At 58.2% G+C, this 21,165-nt stretch overlaps 1 pseudogene across 1 annotated transcript; it reads left to right on the plus strand.

Moving 5' to 3' along the window:
* The first annotated feature begins 6 nt into the window (after positions 1–6).
* Positions 7–20,386, plus strand: LOC145339604 (interferon regulatory factor 8-like; annotated as a pseudogene). Its single transcript, XR_013886042.1, has 9 exons — positions 7–244; positions 2,684–2,860; positions 7,546–7,729; positions 9,092–9,210; positions 11,421–11,568; positions 13,749–13,808; positions 14,598–14,977; positions 18,977–19,095; positions 19,907–20,386. The product of XR_013886042.1 is annotated as an interferon regulatory factor 8-like (transcript).
* The last annotated feature ends 779 nt before the right edge of the window (positions 20,387–21,165 follow it).

A 21,165-nucleotide genomic window follows, 5' to 3' on the forward strand; every position in this document is an offset into this window, starting at 1 on the left:
GACCAGTGTATAAAAGCGAGGGAGCAGGAGCCTGGAGGGCGGTACTTTAACAGTGAGAGAACCGAGCAGAGTCACACACACCGTACTCCATAACAACTCAAAAATACAACCAGACAGGGGGATCCAGCCGCTGTGGGGACCAGGTGGCAGTGTGGGCGGTGAGCGAGGGGGTATCGGGAGAGAGGGGGAGGGTGTCGGGGAGCCAGCGCGCGAGGAATCGCAGGAACAACAACTGGAGTTGGAAGTAAGTGAATGTGTCGGGGGGGATGGAAGTTGGCCCTGGAGATGGGGGGGGGACCCTGGTTTAAAGGGGGTGTAACCTGGGGTAAATGTGGGTTAACTCACTTCACCGCTCCAGCTTCCTTCAGCACTCACATTTCCTGCCTTGTAAACAGGCTTGTGTCAACTCCCCCTCCCCCTCCCCCTCCCTCCCTCCCCCCCCCTCCCCTCCCCCTCCCCCTCCCCTCCCCTCCCCCTCCCCCTCCCCTCTCTCCCTCCCCCTCTCCTCCCCTCCCCCCCTCCCTCCCTCCCCCTCCCCTCCCTCCTCCCCTCTCCTCCCCTCCCTCCCCCCCCTCCCCTCCCTCTCTCCCTCCCCCCCCCCCTCCCCCCCTCCCTCCCCCCCACTCCCTCCCCCTCTCCCCCTCCCCCCCTCCCTCCCCCCCCTCCCCTCCCCTCCCCCTCTCTCCCCTCCCCTCCCCTCTCTCCCTCCCCCCTCCCCTCCCCCTCCCCCCCCCTCCCCTCCTCCCCTCTCTCCCCCTCTCCCTCCTCCCCTCTCCCCCTCCCTCTCCTCCCCCCTCCCCCTCCCTCCCTCCCCCTCTCCCCCTCCCCCCTCCCTCTCTCCCCCTCCCCCCTTCCTCTCTCCCCCTCCCCCCTCCCTCTCTCCCCCTCTCTCTCTCCCCCTCCCCTCTTCCCTCCCCTCTCCCCCTCCCCCCTCCCCCTCTCCCCCTCCCCTCTCTCCCCCTCCCCCTCCCTCTCTCCCCCTCCCTCTCTCCCCCTCCCTCTCTTCCCTCACTAACCTTCCCTTCTCTCAGTCCCCCTCCCTCTCCCCCTCCCTCTTCCCCCCCGCCTCTCTCTCCCTCCTTTCCCTCCCTCCCCTTCTCCTCTCCCCCTTCCTCCCCGCTTCCTCCCTCTCCCTCCCCCTCCCCCTTCCTCCCCGCTTCCTCCCTCTCCCAACCCCCTTCCTCCCCGTTCGTCCCTCCCCCCTTCCTCCCCGTTCGTCCCTCCCCCCTTCCTCCCCGTCCCTCCCCCCTTCCCACTGTGTCACCGTGCCCCCGGGAATCGAACCCGGGTCCCTGGCGCTGTGAGACAGCAGTGCTAACCCACTGTGTCACCGTGCCCCCGGGAATCGAACCCGGGTCCCTGGCGCTGTGAGACAGCAGCGCTAACCCCACTGTGTCACCGTGCTGCCGGGAATCGAACCCGGGTCCCTGGCGCTGTGAGACAGCAGTGCTAACCCACTGTTTCACCGTGCCCCCCGGGAATCGAACCCGGGTCCCTGGCGCTGTGAGACAGCAGTGCTAACCCACTGTGTCACCGTGCCCTCGGGAATCGAACCCGGGTCCCTGGCACTGTGAGGCAGCAGTGCTAACCCACTGTGTCACCGTGCCCCCGAGAATCGAACCCGGGTCCCTGGCTCTGTGAGACAGCAGTGCTAACCCACTGTGTCACCGTGCCCCCGGGAATCGAACCCGGGTCCCTGGTGCTGTGAGACAGCAGCGCTAACCCACTGTGTCACCGTGCCCCAGGGGAATCGAACCCGGGTCCCTGGCACTGTGAGGCAGCAGTGCTAACCCACTGTGTCACCGTGCCCCCGGGAATCGAACCCGGGTCCCTGGCACTGTGAGACAGCAGCGCTAACCCCACTGTGTCACCGTGCCCCCGGGAATCGAACCCGGGTCCCTGGCGCTGTGAGACAGCAGCGCTAACCCACTGTGTCACCGTGCCCCCGGGAATCGAACCCGGGTCCCTGGCGCTGTGAGACAGCAGTGTTAACCCACTGTGTCAGCCCCCGGGGAATCAAACCCGGGTCCCTGGCGCTGTGAGACAGCAGTGCTAACCCACTGTGTCACCGTGCCCCCGGGAATCAAACCCGGGTCCCTGGCGCTGTGAGGCAGCAGTGCTAACTCACTGTGTCACCGTGCCCCCGGGAATCGAACCCGGGTCCCTGGCGCTGTGAGACAGCAGTGCTAACCCACTGTGTCACCGTGCCCCCGGCGAATCGAACCCGGGTCCCTGGCACTGTGAGACAGCAGTGCTAACCCACTGTGTCACCGTGCCCCCGGGAATCGAACCCGGGTCCCTGGCGCTGTGAGACAGCAGCGCTAACCCACTGTGTCACCGTGCCCCCGGGAATCGAACCCGGGTCCCTGGCGCTGTGAGACAGCAGTGCTAACCCACTGTGTCACCGTGCCCCCGGGAATCAAACCCGGGTCCCTGGCGCTGTGAGACAGCAGTGCTAACGCACTGTGTCACCGTGCCCCCGGGAATCGAACCCGGGTCCCTGGCGCTGTGAGACAGCAGCGCTAACCCACTGTGTCACCGTGCCCCGGCGAATCGAACCCGGGTCCCTGGCGCTGTGAGACAGCAGCGCTAACCCACTGTGCTGCTGTGAATGGCTGGAAGGGTCTTCTCCTGCTCCTATTTCTAATTGCTTTGTGTGTCTCTGTGTGTGTGTCCCTGTCAGGATGGCGGGAGGGGTACGGTGTACCCGCAAGCTCAAGCAGTGGATGGTGCAGCAGGTGGACAGTGAGAAGTATCCAGGTCTGGTCTGGGAAGACCGCAAGCTGGGAATGTTCCGGATTCCCTGGAACACGCCGGCAAACAGGACTACAGGCACGATGAGGACGCTGCCATTTTTAAGGTAGATTCCTTTCTTGCTTCTCTCCCTCCCTCTTTCCCTCACCCTCCACCTCCCTCTCTTTCGTCCTCGCTCTTCTCTCTCTCCCTCCCTCCTGTTCTCTTCCTTCCCCCCTCTCTCCCCCCACCCACCCACCTCCATCCTTCCTACCCTCCCTCCCCCTCCCTTCCTCCTCCCCCACCCTCCCCATTCTTCCCATCTCCCCCCTCCTCCCATCTCCAATATATTAATGATTTGGATGAGAATATCGGAGGCAGGGTTAGTAAGTTTGCAGATGACACAAAGATTGGTGGCACAGTGAACAGTGAAGAAAATTATCTCCAATTGCAATGGGATCTTGATCAATTGGGCCAGTGGGCTGACGAATGGCAGATGGAGTTTAATTTCGATAAATGCGAGGTGATGCATTTTGGTCGATTGAACCAGGGCAGGACTTACTCAGTTAATGGTAGGGCGTTGGGGAGAGTTACAGAACAAAGAGATCTAGGGGTACAGGTTCATAGCTCCTTGAAAGTGGGGTCACAGGTGGACAGAGTGGTGAAAAAGGCATTCGGCATGCTTGGTTTCATCGGTCAGAACATTGAATACAGGAGTTGGGACGTCTTGTTGAAGTTGTACAAGACATTGGGAAGGCCACACTTGGAATACTGTGTACAATTCTGGTCACCCTATTATAGAAAGGATATTATTAAACTAGAAAGAGTGCAGAAAAGATTTACTAGGATGTTACCGGGACTTGATGGATTGAGTTATAAGGAGAGGCTGGATAGACTGGGACTTTTTTCTCTGGAGCGTAGGAGGCTGAGGGGTGATCTTATAGAGGTCTATAAAATAATGAGGGGCACAGATCAGCGAGATAGTCAATATCTTTTCCCAAAGGTAGGGGAGTCTAAAACTAGAGGGCAGAGGTTTAAGGTGAGAGGGGAGAGATACAGAAGTGTCCAGAGGGGCAATTTTTTCACCCAGAGGGTGGTGAGTGTCTGGAACGAGCTGCCAGAGGCAGTAGTAGAGGCGGGACAATTTTGTCTTTTAAAAAGTGTTTAGACAGTTACATGGGTACGATGGGTATAGAGGGATATGGGGCAAATGTGGGCAATTGGGATTAGTTTAGGGGTTTAAAAAAAGGGGGCAGCATGGAGAAGTTGGGCCGAGGGGCCTGTTTCCATGCTGTAAACCTCTATGACTGTGATGTGTGCCTCGCTGACTGGGTTCAATGTTTATTGCCCATCCCTTGTTGACCCCTGAGGAGGTGGTGGGTGAAGCTGCCCCTTCTTGAACCTGCAGCCCCGTGTGGTGTGGGGAACACCCTCAGTGCTGTTAGAGAGGGAGTTCCAGGATTTGGACCCCAGCCGTAGTGAAGGAACGATATATTCCCAAATTGGGACGGTGATTGGGGTCGGGGGAATTGTCTCAAGGGACAGATCCAACCTGGTGAGGGAACTGAGTGAGAGAGCGAGTGTTTGATCCGGGGTGGTGGGGGGCGGACAATGTAGACGCAGCTTTACTCTGTATCTCCATTCATTCGTCCATCGTCATCGATGAGGACCTCGACACCATTAGTCATTTGAGGCTGGTTGCGGTGTGTCTGAAGATGACTGATCAGGGCCAATTCGGGCACAGAATGTCCTGCCACATATTGGACAGACTTGTGTAGACACTGTAGTTGTTGCGCTGGTGGCTCTGGACTTGCGCAGCTCGTGTTTAAGTTGTGATTCAGCAATACACCTTGCCTCGTGAGCTTGACAGCCTTTGTGGATGAGGCAGTGCCAGGTAGGGCGGTTTTATGCCAGTGTTTCCCAGGTGGTCGTGTCAATGTCAAGTGACTTCAGGGAGGCTTTGAGTGTGTCTTAGAAACATTTCTTCTGCCCTCCATGCGAGCGTCTTCCAGCAGAGAGTTCCCCAAAAAGGAGCTGCTTGGATATGCGCTCGTCTGACATACGGATGACATGACCTGCCCACCGGGTCTGTGCTCTCATCAGCAGTGTGTGGACTGATAGTAGACTTGCTCTAGAGAGAACTTCAGTGTCTGGTACATTGTCTTGCCATCTGATGCGTAATATTCTGCAATGACAAGTCATGTGGAAATGATTGAGCTGTCTTGCATGCCTTTGATACACAGTCCACGTTTCACAGACATACAGGAGGGTAGTGAGTACCACGGCGCTGTAGACCTTCAGTTTTGTTGCTGGGCGGATTCCTCGACGTTCCCATACAGTGGAGCGCAGTCTACCAAAAGCAGAACTTGCCTTTGTTATTCTGCAGTTAACTTCTGTATCAATAGTCACTGCTTGGGAGAGGGTGCTGCCAAGATCAGTGAACTAGTCCACTGCCTGTAGTTTCTGCCCTTTGATTGTGATTATGGGTTCTGTGTACGGTGCATGAGGAGCAGGCTGGTGCATGACTTCGGTCTTTTTAATGTTGATGGTGAGTCCAAAGTTGTCACAAGCCGTGGAAAGTTTGTCCATACTGACTTGCATCTCTGGCTCTGAGCCAATATACAGGGTGCAGTCATTGGGAAAGAGGAAATCTCTCAGAACAGTCTCCTTCACTTTGGTAATAGCTTGAAGTCTCCTCAGGTTGAAAAGCTTCCCATCCACTCTGTACTTGAAGCTGATTCCAGCAACACTGCCCTGGAAGGCATCATTCAGCATGGCAGGAAACATCATGCTGAACAGTGTGGGTGCGAGCACACAGCCCTGTTTGACACCATTGGTGACTGGGAATGCCTCAGAGGATTCTCCGCCACCCAGTACTCTGACCATCATGGAACTGGCCCCCCCAAATTCATTCAGATGGTACTCTGTATCTAACCCCGTGCTGTACCTGTCCTGGGAGTGTTTGATGGGGGGACAGTGTAGAGGGAGCTTTACTCTGTATCTAACCCCGTGCTGTACGTGTCTTGGGAGTGTTTGATGGGGGACAGTGTAGAGGGAGCTTTACTCTGTATCTAACCCCGTGCTGTACCTGTCCTGGGAGTGTTTGATGGGGGGGACAGTGTAGAGGGAGCTTTACTCTGTATCTAACCCCGTGCTGTACCTGTCCTGGGAGTGTTTGATGGGGGGACAGTGTAGAGGGAGCTTTACTCTGTATCTAACCCCGTGCTGTACGTGTCTTGGGAGTGTTTGATGGGGGACAGTGTAGAGGGAGCTTTACTCTGTATCTAACCCCGTGCTGTACCTGTCCTGGGAGTGTTTGATGGGGGGGACAGTGTAGAGGGAGCTTTACTCTATGTCTAACCCCGTGCTGTACCTGTCCTGGGAGTGTTTGATGGGGGGACAGTGCAGAGAGAGCTTTACTCTGTATCTAACCCCGTGCTGTACCTGTCCTGGGAGTGTTTGATGGGGGACAGTGCAGAGAGAGCTTTACTCTGTATCTAACCCCGTGCTGTACCTGTCCTGGGAGTGTTTGATGGGGGGACAGTGTAGAGGGAGCTTTACTCTGTATCTAACCCCGTGCTGTACCTGTCCTGGGAGTGTTTGATGGGGACAGTGTAGAGGGAGCTTTACTCTGTATCTAACCCCATGCTGTACCTGTCCTGGGAGTGTTTGATGGGGACAGTGTAGAGGGAGCTTTACTCTGTATCTAACCCCGTGCTGTACCTGTCCTGGGAGTGTTTGATGGGGGGACAGTGCAGAGAGAGCTTTACTCTGTGTCTAACCCCGTGCTGTACCTGTCCTGGGAGTGTTTGATGGGGGGACAGTGTAGAGGGAGCTTTACTCTGTGTCTAACCCCGTGCTGTCCCTGTCCTGGGAGTGTTTGATGGGGGGACAGTGTAGAGGGAGCTTTACTCTGTATCTAACCCCGTGCTGTACCTGTCCTGGGAGTGTTTGATGGGGGGACAGTGCAGAGAGAGCTTTACTCTGTGTCTAACCCCGTGCTGTACCTGTCCTGGGAGTGTTTGATGGGGGGACAGTGTAGAGGGAGCTTTACTCTGTGTCTAACCCCGTGCTGTCCCTGTCCTGGGAGTGTTTGATGGGGGACAGTGTAGAGGGAGCTTTACTCTGTATCTAACCCCGTGCTGTACCTGTCCTGGGAGTGTTTGATGGGGGGACAGTGTAGAGGGAGCTTTACTCTGTATCTAACCCCGTGCTGTACCTGTCCTGGGAGTGTTTGATGGGGGGACAGTGTAGAGGGAGCTTTACTCTGTATCTAACCCCGTGCTGTACCTGTCCTGGGAGTGTTTGATGGGGGGACAGTGCAGAGAGCGTTTTACTCTGTATCTAACCCCGTGCTGTACCTGTCCTGGGAGTGTTTGATGGGGGGGACAGTGTAGAGGGAGCTTTACTCTGTATCTAACCCCGTGCTGTACCTGTCCTGGGAGTGTTTGATGGGGGGACAGTGTAGAGGGAGCTTTACTCTGTATCTAACCCCGTGCTGTACCTGTCCTGGGAGTGTTTGATGGGGGGACAGTGTAGAGGGAGCTTTACTCTGTATCTAACCCCGTGCTGTACCTGTCCTGGGTGTGTTTGATGGGGGGGACAGTGTAGAGGGAGCTTTACTCTGTATCTAACCCCGTGCTGTACCTGTCCTGGGAGTGTTTGATGGGGGGACAGTGTAGAGGGAGCTTTACTCTGTATCTAACCCCGTGCTGTACCTGTCCTGGGAGTGTTTGATGGGGGGGACAGTGTAGAGGGAGCTTTACTCTGTGTCTAATCCCGTGCTGTACCTGTCCTTGCTTCCTCCAATAGGCCTGGGCTCAGTTTAAGGGCAAGTTTAAGGATGGGGATAAGGTGGATCCTGCTACTTGGAAAACCAGACTGCGGTGTGCGCTGAACAAGAGCAGCGAGTTCGAGGAGGTTCCCAAACGCTCCCAGCTGGACATCTCTGAACCGTACAAAGTCTACAAAATTATCGACGATACCACTGTGAAGAGTGAGTCCTCATCCACTGCTGACAGAGTGGGGCATCGTGGGGGGGAGTTGGATTTATGTCTCACGGTGACACAGTGGGTTAGCACTGCTGTCTCACAGCGCCAGGGACCCGGGTTCGATTCCCGGGGGCACGGTGACACAGTGGGTTAGCACTGCTGTCTCACAGTGCCAGGGACCCGGGTTCGATTCCCGGGGGCACGGTGACACAGTGGGTTAGCACTGCTGTCTCACAGTGCCAGGGACCCGGGTTCGATTCCCGGGGGCACGGTGACACAGTGGGTTAACACTGCTGTCTCACAGCGCCAGGGACCCGGGTTCGATTCCCGGGGGCACGGTGACACAGTGGGTTAGCGCTGCTGTCTCACAGCGCCAGGGACCCGGGTTAGATTCCCGGGGGCACGGTGACACAGTGGGTTAGCGCTGCTGTCTCACAGCGCCAGGGACCCGGGTTCGATTCCCGGGGGCACGGTGACACAGTGGGTTAGCACTGCTGTCTCACAGCGCCAGGGACCCGGGTTCGATTCCCGGGGGCACGGTGACACAGTGGGTTAGCACTGCTGTCTCACAGCGCCAGGGACCCGGGTTCGATTCCTGGCTTGGGTCACTGTCTGTGTGGAGTCTGCATGTTCTCCCCATGTCTGCGTGGATTTCCTCCGGGTGCTCAGGTTTCCTCCCACAGTCTGAAAGATGTGTAGGTTAGGGTGGATTGGCCGTGCTAAATTCTGTCTCTTGTCTGTCTCTCTCTCTGTCTGTCTGTCTCTCTCTCTGTCTCTCTCTCTCCCTCTGTCTCTCTCCCTCTGTCTCTCTCCCTCTCTGTCTCTCTCCCTCTCTGTCTCTCTCTCTCTCTGTCTCTCTGTCTCTCTCTCTCTCTGTCTCTCTCTCTCTCTGTCTCTCTCTCTCTCTCTCTGTCTCTCTCTGTCTCTCTCTCTGTCTCTCTCTCCCTCTCTCTCTCCCTCTCTCTCTCCCTCTCTGTCTCCCTCTCTGTCTCTCTCTGTCTCTCTCTGTCTCTCTCTCTCTCTCTCTGTCTCTCTCTCTCTCTGTCTATCTCTCTCTCTCTCTGTCTCTCTCTGTCTCTCTCTCTGTCTCTCTCTCCCTCTCTCTCTCCCTCTCTCTCTCCCTCTCTGTCTCCCTCTCTGTCTCTCTCTGTCTCTCTCTGTCTCTCTCTCCCTCTCTCTCTCCCTCTCTCTCTCCCTCTCTGTCTCCCTCTCTGTCTCTCTCTGTCTCTCTCTGTCTCTCTCTCTCTCTCTCTGTCTCTCTCTCTCTCTGTCTATCTCTCTCTCTCTCTGTCTCTCTCTCTCTCTCTGTCTCTCTCTCCCTCTCTCTCTCTCTCGGTCTAACCTGTGTTCTCTGACTCCGTTCACAGAGAGGTTTCCGTCGGCCGTTCCCCTCAGCTCGGTGAAGATGGAGGGAAGTGAGAATGTCGCCATGGAGACATCCCGGTCCAGCTCCCCGCTCTGCAATCAAGTGGGAGCCATGGAGGAGGTGAGGCGGGATTGGGAATGCGGGGGGAAGTGGGGGTGGGGAGGGAGATAGGTACAGGAAAGGGGGGTCAGGAGGTGAAGATGGGGAGGAGAGGGAATGGGATCTCAGAGAGAGAAGAACCAAACTGTTTCCCCAGCAGGGACAGAGCGACGTTCCCCATTTCCCCAGCAGGGACAGAGCGACGTTCCCCGTTTCCCAGCAGGGACAGAGCGACGTTCCCCGTTTCCCAGCAGGGACAGAGCGATATTCCCTGATTCCCAGCAGGGACAGAGCGACGTTCCCCGTTTCCCAGCAGGGACAGAGCGACGTTCCCTGTTTCCCAGCAGGGACAGAGCGACGTTCCCCGTTTCCCAGCAGGGACAGAGCGACGTTCCCCCTTTCCCCAGCAGGGACAGAGCGACATTCCCCGTTTCCCCCAGCAGGGACAGAGCGACGTTCCCCGTTTCCCAGCAGGGACAGAGCGACGTTCCCCGTTTCCCAGCAGGGACAGAGCGACGTTCCCCGTTTCCCCAGCAGGGACAGAGCGACGTTCCCCGTTTCCCCAGCAGGGACAGAGCGACGTTCCCCGTTTCCCAGCAGGGACAGAGCGACGTTCCCCGTTTCCCCAGCAGGGACAGAGCGACGTTCCCCCTTTCCCCAGCAGGGACAGAGCAACGTTCCCCCTTTCCCCAGCAGGGACAGAGCAACGTTCCCCGTTTCCCCAGCAGGGACAGAGCGACGTTCCCCATTTCCCAGCAGGGACAGAGCGACGTTCCCCGTTTCCCAGCAGGGACAGAGCGACGTTCCCCGTTTCCCCAGCAGGGACAGAGCGACGTTCCCCATTTCCCAGCAGGGACAGAGCGACGTTCTCCGTTTCCCCAGCAGGGACAGAGCAACGTTCCCCGTTTCCCCAGCAGGGACAGAGCGACGTTCCCCGTTTCCCCAGCAGGGACAGAGCGACGTTCCCCGTTTCCCCAGCAGGGACAGAGCGACGTTCTCCGTTTCCCCAGCAGGGACAGAGCGACGTTCCCCGTTTCCCAGCAGGGACAGAGCGACGTTCCCCGTTTCCCCAGCAGAGACAGACTGACGTTCCCCGTTTCCCAGCAGGGACAGAGCGACGTTCCCCGTTTCCCAGTAGATACAGAGCGACGTTCCCCGTTTCCCAGCAGATACAGAGTGATGTTCCTTCTCCCGTTTCCCCAGCAGGGACAGAGCGACGTTCCCCGTTTCCCAGCAGGGACAGAGCGATGTTCCCCGTTTCCCAGCAGATACAGAGTGATGTTCCTTCTCCCGTTTCCCCAGCAGGGACAGAGCGACATTCCCCGTTTCCCCAGCAGGGACAGAGCGACGTTCCCCATTTCCCAGCAGGGACAGAGCGACGTTCCCCGTTTCCCAGCAGGGACAGAGCGACGTTCCCCGTTTCCCCAGCAGGGACAGAGCGACGTTCCCCGTTTCCCAGCAGGGACAGAGCGACGTTCTCCGTTTCCCCAGCAGGGACAGAGCAACGTTCCCCGTTTCCCCAGCAGGGACAGAGCGACGTTCCCCGTTTCCCCAGCAGGGACAGAGCGACGTTCCCCGTTTCCCCAGCAGGGACAGAGCGATGTTCTCTGTTTCCCCAGCAGGGACAGAGCGACGTTCCCTGTTTCCCCAGCAGGGACAGAGCGACGTTCCCCGTTTCCCAGCAGGGACAGAGCGACGTTCCCCGTTTCCCCAGCAGAGACAGACTGACGTTCCCCGTTTCCCAGCAGGGACAGAACGACGTTCCCCGTTTCCCAGTAGATACAGAGCGACGTTCCCCGTTTCCCAGCAGATACAGAGTGATGTTCCTTCTCCCGTTTCCCCAGCAGGGACAGAGCGACGTTCCCCGTTTCCCAGCAGGGACAGAGCGATGTTCCCCGTTTCCCAGCAGATACAGAGTGATGTTCCTTCTCCCGTTTCCCCAGCAGGGACAGAGCGACATTCCCCGTTTCCCAGCAGGGACAGAGCGACGTTCCCCGTTTCCCAGCAGGGACAGAGCGACGTTCCCCGTTTCCCAGCAGGGACAGAGCGACGTTCCCCGTTTCCCAGCAGGGACAGAGCGACGTTCCCCGTTTCCCAGCAGGGACAGAGCGACGTTCCCCGTTTCCCAGCAGGGACAGAGCGACGTTCCCCGTTTCCCAGCAGATACAGAGCGACGTTCCCCGTTTCCCAGCAGATACAGAGTGATGTTCCTTCTCCCGTTTCCCCAGCAGGTGAAGAGCAACGCTCCTTCCATCGAATCCCAGTTGATGGACAGCGATAGCAGCTCCGATCCTAGCTCAGGCTCCGATATGTCTGCTCAGGAGGAAGGTTCTGGTGAGGCCATCTCGTTGGACTGTATCCTGACTCCGGTGACTGAAGGTTAGTGGCACTCGGGGGCTAGGTGGGGTCAGGAGGAGCAGAGGCAGGCCTCGCCAGAGTGCCGTAGGCTCCCACCAGGGTCAAACAGGCCCCAGCAGGGTCGTGTAGGCCGGAGCAGGCATGGGCAGGCCTCGCCAGAGTCCCGTAGGCTCCCACTGGGTCAAACAGGCCCCAGCAGGGTCGTGTAGGTCGGAGCAGGCCCTAGCAGGAATCCCCAGAATCCTGCAGGCTCCATCAGGGTCAAACAGGCCCCAGCAGGGTCGTGTAGGCCAGAGTAGGCCCTGGCACACCTAGCCAGAGTCCTGCAGGCTCCATCAGGGTCAAGCAGGCCCCAGCAGGGTCGTGTAGGCCAGAGTAGGCCCTAGCAGGAATCGCCAGAGTCCTGCAGGCTCCATCAGGGTCAAGCAGGCCCCAGCAGGGTCGTGTAGGCCGGAGCAGGCCTTGGCAGGCCTAGCCAGAGCCCTGTAGGCTCCATCAGGGTCAAACAGGCCCCTGCTGGGTTGTGTAGGCTGGAGCAGGCCAGGGTAGGCCTCGCCAGAGTTCCCGGGGCCTCCATCAGGGTCAAACAGGGCCCAGTGGGACTGTGTGGGCCAGACCAGGCCAGGATAGGCCTCGCCAGAGTCCAGCAGGCCCCCCAGCAGGGTCAAACAGGGCCCAGTGGGACTGTGTGGGCCAGACCAGGCCAGGATAGGCCTCGCCAGAGTCCAGTAGGCCCCCCAGCAGAGTCAGTCGCGAGGAGGATTGAGTAAGCAGGCAGGTACAGCAGACAGTAAAAGTGGTAAATGACAAGTTGGCCTTAATAGTGAGAGGATTTGAGAAGAGGGATAGGGATCGAGTCGTAGAGGTTTCCAGTACGAAACCTTCGGCCCAACTTGTCCATACTGCCCCTTTCTTAAAACCCCTAAGCTAATCCCAGTTGCCCACGTTTGGCCCCTTTGTACCCATGTACACTGCAGCACGGTGACACCCAGAGCTGCCTCACAGCGCCAGGGACCCGGGTTCAATTCCGGCCTTGGGTCACTGTCCTTGTGGAGTCTGCATGTTCTCCCCATGTCTGCGAGGGTTTCCTCCCACAGTCTGAAAGACGTGCTGTGTTTAGTATGCATTGGCCGTGCTAAATGTTCCCAAATTCAGTGTAACCCGAACAGGTGCCGGAGTGCAGCGACTCGGGAATTTCCACAGTAACTTCATTGCAGTGTTAATGTCAGCCTTACTTCTGACACTAGTAAATAATAATTTCCAAACGCTTTTTAAAAGATAAAATTGTACCCGTCTCTACTACTGCCTCTGGCAGCTCGTTCCAGACACTCACCACCCTCTGGGTGAAAAAATTGTCCCTCTGGACCCTTTTGTATCTCTCCCCTCTCACCTTAAACCTCTGCCCTCTAGTTTTAGACTCCCCTACCTTTGGGAAAAGATATTGACTATCTAGCTGATCTGTGCCCCTCATTATTTTATAGACCTCTATAAGATCACCCCTCAGCCTCCTACGCTCCAGAGAAAAAAGTCCCAGTCTATCCAGCCTCTCCTTATAACTCAATCCATCAAGTCCCGGTAACATCCTAGTAAATCTTTTCTGCACTCTTTCTAGTTTAATAATATCCTTTCTATAATAGGGTGACCAGAATTGTACACAGTATTCCAAGTGTGGTCTTCCCAATGTCTTGTACAACTTCAACAAGACGTCCCAACTCCTGTATTCAATGTTCTGACCGATGAAACCAAGCATGCCGAATGCCTTCTTCACCACTCTGTCCACCTGTGACTCCACTTTCAAGGAGCTATGAACCTGTACCCCTAGATCTCTTTGTTCTGTAACTCTCCCCAACGCCCTACCATTAACTGAGTAAGTCCTGCCCTGGTTCAATCGACCAAAATGCATCACCTCACATTTATCTAAATTAAACTCCATCTGCCATTCGTCAGCCCACTGGCCCAATTGATCAAGATCCCATTGCAATTGGAGATAACTTCCTTCACTGTTCACTGTGCCACCAATCTTTGTGTCATCTGCGAACTACACTGTTGATGTTAGTTTCCTCAACTCTTTCTCTCTCTGAGAAAAACAGGGTGCGTTTTTGGGGAGTTCTGAATTCAGCACAGGGAGGGGAAGGGGTTGGTGGGGTGAAGGGTATGAATATCTTGTCTAAGTCTCTCTCTTTCTCTCTCTCGGCTGACAGTCCCGCCTGATTATATGATAAACATCACCAGCTCGATTACACCCAGCCTGCCAGATAAAGGTAACATTCCTTTTAGCCTGTTTATCTCTCTCTCTCTCAGTGAAAGAGCTTCTAGCAGGCCTGACTGCTCTCACTAGGCCTCGTTAGTTTAGGCAGGCCTTACTAATCCACGTAGGCCTCGTGGGGAATGCATCCAGGCTTAAGGTGGCCATGCACGCCTCCGCGATCGAGCCGTGCAGGCCTCACCCGACGATAACAGGCCTCACCTGGCCACGCAGGCTTCACAGAGCCACGCAGGCCTCACCTGACGACACAGGCCTCACCTGACGACGCAGGCCTCCGTAATCAAGCTGCGCAGGCTTCACAGAGCCACACAGGCCTCACCTACTGACGCAGGCTTCACAGAGCCACACAGGCCTCACCTACCGACGCAGGCTTCACAGAGCCATGCAGGCCTCACCTGGAGACACAGGCTTCACAGAGCCACACAGGCCTCACCTACCGACGCAGGCTTCACAGAGCCACACAGGCCTCACCTACCGACGCAGGCTTCACAGAGCCACACAGGCCTCACCTACCGACGCAGGCTTCACAGAGCCACACAGGCCTCACCTACCGATGCAGGCTTCACAGAGCCACGCAGGCCTCACCTGACGACTCAGGCTTCACAGAGCCACGCCGGCCACACCTGGAGACGCAGACCTCACTCGGCCATGCAGGCCTCGCCTGGGCCATGTAGGTCCCGCCCGGAGATGCAGGCCCTGCCCAGAGACACAGGCCCCACACAAGCATGTCAGAGCCCAGCTGGCTATTTGTGTGTAAAAGGCTGTTGTATTTACTCCGTCCTAGGCCCCAACTCGATGTGCGTCTCATTCTACTACGGCGGCGTGCAGGTCAGCAGCCAGGTAACGAGGCACGCTGTAGGATCTCGTCCTCTGCGCCCTCCCCACGTGGCGATGATGCCTTTGGCCCCCAGGCCCTGGAGAAGCTGTGTTTCCCACCCACGGATGGTGTGGCCCAGCCGGAGAAGCTTCAGGCCACCAAGGAGCTGCTAACCTTCCTGGAGCGCGGTGTCATGCTGGACAGCAACGCCAACGGTATCTTTGCCTCGCGTCTGTGCCAGGGGCGGGTTTTCTGGAGTGGGCCCTGTGCCCCGCGGCCTGACCGACCAAACAAGCTGGAGCGAGACCGGGTGGAGAAGCTGTTCGACAGGCAGAAATTCAACCAGGGTAATTATCCGACCGGGCCCTGGGGGGGGGGGGGGGGGAACAGGGGCCTGGGGGGGGTGGGGGTGACGATAGGGGCCTGGGGGGGGGTGCGGAGAGACAGGGGCCTGGGGAAGGGGCGGGGTGGGGAGGGGCGTTGCGGTCAGTGTGGGGGTGGTCAGCACTGCGGTCAGTGTGGGGGTGGTCAGCACTGCGGTCAGTGTGGGGGTGGTCAGCACTGCGGTCAGTGTGGGGGTGGTCAGCACTGCGGTCAGTGTGGGGGTGGTCAGCACTGCGGTCAGTGTGGGGGTGGTCAGCACTGCGGTCAGTGTGGGGGTGGTCAGCACTGCGGTCAGTGTGGGGGTGGTCAGCACTGCGGTCAGTGTGGGGGTGGTCAGCACTGCGGTCAGTGTGGGGGTGGTCAGCACTGCGGTCAGTGTGGGGGTGGTCAGCACTGCGGTCAGTGTGGGGGTGGTCAGCACTGCGGTCAGTGTGGGGGTGGTCAGCACTGCGGTCAGTGTGGGGGTGGTCAGCACTGCGGTCAGTGTGGGGGGATGGTCAGCACTGCGGTCAGTGTGGGGGTGGTCAGCACTGCGGTCAGTGTGGGGGTGGTCAGCACTGCGGTCAGTGTGGGGGTGGTCAGCACTGCGGTCAGTGTGGGGGTGGTCAGCACTGCGGTCAGTGTGGGGGTGGTCAGCACTGCGGTCAGTGTGGGGGTGGTCAGCACTGCGGTCAGTGTGGGGGTGGTCAGCACTGCGGTCAGTGTGGGGGTGGTCAGCACTGCGGTCAGTGTGGGGGTGGTCAGCACTGCGGTCAGTGTGGGGGTGGTCAGCACTGCGGTCAGTGTGGGGGTGGTCAGCACTGCGGTCAGTGTGGGGGTGGTCAGCACTGCGGTCAGTGTGGGGGTGGTCAGCACTGCGGTCAGTGTGTGGGGGGATGGTCAGCGTTGCGGTCAGTGTGGGGGTGGTCAGCACTGCGGTCAGTGTGGGGATGGTCAGCACTGCGGTCAGTGTGGGGGTGGTCAGCACTGCGGTCAGTGTGGGGGTGGTCAGCACTGCGGTCAGTGTGGGGGGGGATGGTCAGCGTTGCGGTCAGTGTGGGGGTGGTCAGCACTGCGGTCAGTGTGGGGGTGGTCAGCACTGCGGTCAGTGTGGGGGTGGTCAGCACTGCGGTCAGTGTGGGGGTGGTCAGCACTGCGGTCAGTGTGGGGGTGGTCAGCACTGCGGTCAGTGTGGGGGTGGTCAGCACTGCGGTCAGTGTGGGGGTGGTCAGCACTGCGGTCAGTGTGGGGGTGGTCAGCACTGCGGTCAGTGTGGGGGTGGTCAGCACTGCGGTCAGTGTGGGGGGGGATGGTCAGCATTGCGGTCAGTGTGGGGGTGGTCAGCACTGCGGTCAGTGTGGGGGGATGGTCAGCACTGCGGTCAGTGTGGGGGTGGTCAGCACTGCGGTCAGTGTGGGGGTGGTCAGCACTGCGGTCAGTGGGGGTGGTCAGCACTGCGGTCAGTGTGGGGGTGGTCAGCACTGCGGTCAGTGTGGGGGTGGTCAGCACTGCGGTCAGTGTGGGGGTGGTCAGCACTGCGGTCAGTGTGGGGGGGGATGGTCAGCACTGCGGTCAGTGTGGGGGGGATGGTCAGCACTGCGGTCAGTGTGGGGGTGGGGAGGGGCGTTGCGGTCAGTGTGGGGGTGGTCAGCACTGCGGTCAGTGTGGGGGTGGTCAGCACTGCGGTCAGTGTAGGGGGGGGTGGTCAGCGTTGCGGTCAGTGTGGGGGGGATGGTCAGCACTGCGGTCAGTGTGGGGGGGGATGGTCAGCGTTGCGGTCAGTGTGGGGGGGATGGTCAGCGTTGCGGTCAGTGTGGGGGTGGTCAGCACTGCAGTCAGTGTGGGGGGATGGTCAGCACTGCGGTCAGTGTGGGGGTGGTCAGCACTGCGGTCAGTGTGGGGGGATGGTCAGCACTGCGGTCAGTGTGGGGGGGATGGTCAGCGTTGCGGTCAGTGTGGGGGGGATGGTCAGCACTGCGGTCAGTGTGGGGGGATGGACGGCACTGCGGTCAGTGTGGGGGTGGTCAGCACTGCGGTCAGTGTGGGGGTGGTCAGCACTGCGGTCAGTGTGGGGGTGGTCAGCACTGCGGTCAGTGTGGGGGGATGGACAGCATTGCGGTCAGTGTGGGGGGATGGACAGCATTGCGGTCAGTGTGGGGGGATGGACAGCATTGCGGTCAGTGTGGGGGGATGGACAGCATTGCGGTCAGTGTGGGGGGATGGACAGCATTGCGGTCAGTGTGGGGGGATGGACAGCATTGCGGTCAGTGTGGGGGGATGGACAGCATTGCGGTCAGTGTGGGGGGGGATGGTCAGCGTTGCGGTCAGTGTGGGGGTGGTCAGCACTGCAGTCAGTGTGGGGGGATGGTCAGCACTGCGGTCAGTGTGGGGGTGGTCAGCACTGCGGTCAGTGTGGGGGGGATGGTCAGCACTGCGGTCAGTGTGGGGGGGGATGGTCAGCGTTGCGGTCAGTGTGGGGGGGATGGTCAGCACTGCGGTCAGTGTGGGGGGATGGACGGCACTGCGGTCAGTGTGGGGGTGGTCAGCACTGCGGTCAGTGTGGGGGTGGTCAGCACTGCGGTCAGTGTGGGGGTGGTCAGCACTGCGGTCAGTGTGGGGGGATGGACAGCATTGCGGTCAGTGTGGGGGGATGGACAGCATTGCGGTCAGTGTGGGGGGATGGACAGCATTGCGGTCAGTGTGGGGGATGGACAGCATTGCGGTCAGTGTGGGGGGATGGGACAGCATTGCGGTCAGTAGCAGGAAGGAGCTCCGTGAAGACCTGTGTTTACCAATCTCTGTCTCTCTCTCTCCCTCCCCCTCTCTCTCCCTCCCTCTCTGTCTCTCTCCCTCCCTCTCTCTCTCCCTGTCTTTCCTCCCTCTCTCTCTGTCTCTCCCTCCCTCTCTCTCTGTCTCTCCCTTCTCTCTCTCTGTCTCTCCCTCTCTCTCTCTCTCCCTTCCCTCTCTCTCTGTCTCTCCCTCTCTCTCCCTGTCTTTCCCTCTCTCTCTCCCTCTCTCTCCCTGTCTTTCCCTCCCTCCCTCTCTCTGTCTCTCTCCCCCTCTCTCTCTCTCTCTCCCCCTCCCTCTCTGTCTCTCTCTCCCCCTCCCTGTCTCTCTCTCTCTCCCTCCCTGTCTCTCTCTCTCTCCCTCCCTGTCTCTCTCTCTCTCCCTCCCTGTCTCTCTCTCTCTCCCTCTCCCTCCCTCTCTGTCTCCCTCTCTGTCTCTCTCTCCCTCCCTCTCTGTCTCTCTCTCCCTCTCTCTCTGTCTCTCTCTCCCTCCCTCTCTCTGTCTCTCTCCCCCCCTCTCTGTCTCTCTCCCCCTCTCTCTGTCTCTCTCCCCCCTCTCTCTGTCTCTCTCCCTCTGTCTCTCTCTCTCTCCCTCCCTGTCTCTCCCTCCCTCCCTGTCTCTCCCTCCCTCCCTGTCTCTCCCTCCCTGTCTATCCCCCTCCCTGTCTATCCCCCTCCCTGTCTCTCTGTCTCTCCCTCTCTCTGTCTCTGCCTCCCTCCCTCTCTGTCTCTCTCTCCCTCCCTCTCTGTCTTTTCTCCCTCTCTCTCTCCCTCCCCTCTCTGTCTCTCCCTCCCTCCCTCCGTCTCTCTCCCTCCCTCTCTCTGTCTCTCTCCCCCTCTCTCTGTCTCTCTCCCCCTCTCTCCCCCTCTCTCTCTCTCTCTCCCCCTCTCTCCCTCCCTCTCCCTGTTTCTCTCCCTCCCTCCCTCTCTCTCTCCCTCCCTCCCTGTCTCTCCCTCCCTGTCTCTCTCTCCCTCCCTGTCTCTCTCTCCCTCTCCCTGTCTCCCTCCCTCTCTCTCTCTCCCCCTCTCTCTCTCTCCCTCCCTCCCTCCCTCTCTCTCTCCCTCCCTCCCTGTCTCTCTCTCCCTCTCCCTGTCTCCCTCCCTCTCTCTCCCTGTCTCCCTCTCTGTCTCTCTCCCTCCCTCTCTCTCTCTCTCTCTCCCTCTCCCTGTCTCTCTCTCTCTCTCTCTCCCCCCCAGATCTGCAGCAATATCAGGCTCTGGGAACCACTGCTCTCCCTCAGTACCAGGTGACTCTGTGCTTTGGTGAGGAACTCACAGAGGCTGACTCGCTGGCGGACAAGCTTATCACTGTGCAGGTGAGGAACCCTGTCCCTCCATCTCTCCCCTCCCTCCCTCCCTCCATCTCTCTCCCTCCCTCCCTCCCTCCATCTCTCCCTCCCTCCCTCCATCTCTCCCTCCCTCCCTCCATCTCTCCCTCCCTCCCTCCATCTCACCCTCCCTCCCTCCCTCCCTCCATCTCTCCCTCCCTCCATCTCCCTCCCTCCCTCCCTCCATCTCTCTCCCTCCCTCCCTCCATCTCTCCCTCCCTCCCTCCATCTCACCCTCCCTCCCTTCCTTCACCTTTTCCCTAGGTGGGGAACCAGGACAGATTGTTAGTGATCTGGACAGCTAAAAACCTGAAGCTTTCGATCATTTCTACTTCATCCCCAACCTCAGGGTGAAGGGACGCTCCTTTAAAACAGAGACGGGGAGGGATTTCTTCAGCCAGAGAGTGGGGAATGTGTGGAACTCTTTGCCGCAGAAGGCTGTGGAGGGCCGGGTCATTGAGTGTCTTTAAGACAGAGATGGATAGGGTCTTGATGAATAAGGGGATCAGGGGTTATGGGGAAAAGGCAGGAGAATGGGGATGAGAAAAATATCAGCCATGATTGAATGGGGGAGCAGGATCGATGGGCCGAGTGGCCTCATTCTGCTCCTATGTTTTCTGGTCTAAAGGTCCCAGAAATTAGGCAGAAATTGGGCAGAAATACAATAAAGGCTTCTAAGTGGGGCAAACAACATCGAGGATCCCAGCCCTTCCTTCCCCTCTCCTCCCCCAACTGGCGCAAACGTGATTTCTTCATTGTGTTTTTTCTTTTCTCCGTCTCCCCAAACCTCCTCCTCCAGATTTACCAAGTGGCCACCAAACAGTTGATCGACCGGGAGCTGGAGCTACAGACCACCTCCGTCATCCTGAGCCAGCTGGCCTCCGAAAACTTCAGTGACCGGGTGACCTTCGCTCTCCGTGAAGCCTCCGGCAGTCTGTATGGGATCTCATAAACTGGCGACGAGGATCGGGGGGGTGGGGCAAAATACCTTCTGTGGCTCATCATCTCCCTCCCCAAAACTCCCCTGCACCCCAACCGCCCCCCTCCCTCCTGCCAGCTCACTTTCCCTACCAACTCATCCAACGCCGCAGAAAATTGGGTTTGCCATCTTCAAGATGGCTGACGTCGCCCGTTCGCCCTCTGTGGACAGGCCCGTTGCCGTGACGATGTTTCTCCCAATGGTGTTTTTCTTTTTAACTGTGGAAGTAAATGGGAACTCGCAGGGTTTGAATATTGTTTGACCTGGACATTTGCGGTGGTGACCTTCTAGCTGGGGGTGGGGATGGGGGGGGAGGGGGGGGGGCGGCTAGTTGGCGGCTGAATGGAGCCAACCAAACCCCCCCCCCCCCCGGGAGCCAAACTTGATGGTGTCCGACCTGCTTTCCGCACCGCTCCAACATCTGCATTCCTAACTCGTACTCAGAGCTGGAGTCTGGCTCCCTTATTTTGAATGACCCCATGACCCCTCATTCTAAGAACATAAGAACTCGGAGCAGGAGTCGGCCATCCAGCCCCTCGAGCCTGCCCCACCATTCAATAAGATCATGGCTGATCTGAAGTGGATCAGTTCCACTTTCCCGCTTTCTCCCCATAACCCTTAATTCCCTGTCTATCAGAAACAGAACATTCCATGGGGATCCAAGCCTCTTGAAGGTCTCCCTCAACCCTGACTCAAAGCTCTCTGTCTGTCTCTCTCTCCTGATGCACTGAGACCCACATCATGAAGTGGATGGCGGAAGGGTGGGGGCAGAGGGTATCTGAGCAGTAATTCCTTACAGTGGTGATGAATATTTAATGTGCTTATATACCTGTTGTAATTACAATCCAATAAAGTTTATATACTTAACTCTCATTCTCACCTCTCTCTCATCACTTATATTAATGATTTCAATCAGAATTTAGGAGGTACATTTTGTAAGTTTGCAGATGACACCAAGATTGGTGGCATAGTGAACAGTGAAGAAAGTTATCCCCAATTGCAACGGGATCTTGATCAATTGGGCCAGTGGGCTGACGAATGGCAGATGGAGTTTAATTTAGATAAATGTGAGGTGATGC

This window comes from Carcharhinus amblyrhynchos, unplaced genomic scaffold (genome assembly GCF_965287045.1).
Source record: "Carcharhinus amblyrhynchos unplaced genomic scaffold, sCarAmb.v2.hapA scaffold_567, whole genome shotgun sequence".
Lineage (NCBI taxonomy): Eukaryota > Metazoa > Chordata > Chondrichthyes > Carcharhiniformes > Carcharhinidae > Carcharhinus > Carcharhinus amblyrhynchos.